The sequence below is a fragment of the Lactuca serriola genome, chromosome 6 (genome assembly GCF_051521515.1).
Source record: "Lactuca serriola cultivar US96UC23 chromosome 6, Lser_US96UC23_V15, whole genome shotgun sequence".
NCBI lineage: Eukaryota > Viridiplantae > Streptophyta > Magnoliopsida > Asterales > Asteraceae > Lactuca > Lactuca serriola.
The window spans coordinates 171034522-171036459 of NC_136413.1; the positions used below are offsets into that span (position 1 = coordinate 171034522).

The 1938-nt window shown below is 38.0% G+C and overlaps 1 non-coding gene across 1 annotated transcript; it reads right to left on the reverse strand.

Annotated features, from left to right (window-relative positions):
• Window positions 1-1355: 1355 nt before the first annotated feature.
• Window positions 1356-1462, reverse strand: LOC145060879 (small nucleolar RNA R71). Its single transcript, XR_013687061.1, has one exon. It is a non-coding gene; the product is annotated as a small nucleolar RNA R71 (small nucleolar RNA).
• Between the last annotated feature and the right edge of the window lie 476 nt (window positions 1463-1938).

A 1938-nucleotide genomic window follows, 5' to 3' on the forward strand; every position in this document is an offset into this window, starting at 1 on the left:
AAACCCGGTGACGATGGACTTCGTGCCGATTCCTTAGGATGATCCTTAGGAATAAATGAACGATGAATAGTTGATTCTTAGGGTAGATCCTTAAGAGTAAAGAAGATAATGGGGATGGGTAATTGGGTTGATTGTTTGATGTTAGAACATAATAATTATATTATTGTGGGTTGAAAACCCTATGTACTCACCAGGTTTCCCAAACTGACCCACTCAGTTTATTTGTATCACAGGTGTCGATACGAAGTTACATTACACTAAGAGATTAAATAGATGTAGATCACTAGTATAAATGAATGTAAGTTCTGTTTATGCTTATGTTTCTGTATTGACGATGATATCATAAATGTTTTAAAATGAATAAAAATACATTTCTTCGGAAATGCTTTGATAATGTATTTATCATGTTTTAGTGGGAACAAATTCCGCAACATTTTTAATAAAAGAATTACTCTGATTTTTATAAAGCATAAACAAGATCGGTATTTTCTAGCCGTGAAAATGGGGATGTCACAGATTTATCTTGCATAAAGTTACTATTTATAACATTTAATTAGTTAGTTTAAAGTTCTAGTTTTTCTATTTATAACTTAGGTTTTTCGTTTCTTTTTTCGCTTTGACTCGTCGAGTCCATCGCAAATTTTCCAGTTTCGTTTTTATTTAATTTTTTGTTCTTTTTACGCGTGTTTTCTATTTCTTTCAGGTATTTTATGACCCGAGGATCCAGCTCTGCACTACTTCCACCACTTGAAGACCTGGAATAATCTTTTCGCAAGAACAAGGACGAGACCGAAGAAAATACTCAAAAGAAGTCACCTTTTAAGAGTCTCAAATCATTTTTTGGAAAGAAGAAGGGAAAGAAAGTGGGGGAATCTAGCAACACAAAGGAAGACACTGAGTAAAAAACTGAGAAAGAGGAAAGTGTAAATGATTATGAAGAAAGCGATCCATAAGGCGAACCCGACAATACCATGGGAGACATTGCAAACATCCCCATGGGGGAGTACAAGAGGCGAATGCATGACGACACTGGGTCGGGACTCGTGCAACCTGCAATACCAGCAATTGCTACCTTTGAACTAAAAGGCCACATTCTCGCACAACTCAAGGAAATCCCATTCTACAGGAAAGATCACGAAGACGCATACAAGCATATCGACGAGGTCAATGACATAGCCGACTACTTCAACATCCCTAATGTGCCTCACGATATTGTTTTGCTTTGTATGCTATCGGTCACTTTCAAAGGAGCCGCGAAAGATTGGTTAAAATCACTCCCTACAGGATCAATTACTACTTGGGATAAAATGCGTGAAGAGTTCATAGACCAATTTTGCCCTCCCTACAAAATAGCAAATTTGAAGAAGGCAATTGCAAACTTTGAACAACATGCAAGAGAGTCACTTTATGAGGCATGGGAAAGGTACAAGGGTTTGCTAATGAATTGCTCCCATCATGATCTTAGCGTTCAACAAGAGGTCTCAATTTTCTATGATGGAGTCAATGTGACAACAAGGAAACTCCTTGACTCCTAAGGACTACTTACTAAGAAAGCATCCGTGGCTATAAAGGAGCTAATTGAAGAATTCTCTAAGCACTCTAGAGAATATCATAATCCTAGGAATGACTTAACTCAAGGGGTGGTGAACTCGGTCAATGATAGTATGGCAGCCGTAATGGCTAAATTGGGCCGCAAAATGACAAAGATGGATCAATCCATCCATGCCATCCGGGTGGGATGTGAAAACTGTAGCGGACCTCACCTTACTAAAGATTGTGATCTAGATGAATATGGGAACCGGAAGGCACAAGTATGTTACTCAAGTAGCGATAGATATGACGAAGATTGGCGAAAACCAAAAAAAGAGTGGCTACCTTATGATGAGTACATGAAGGCTAAAGAGGAAAAATATAGGTTGTAAGCAAGAGGTTTTTATC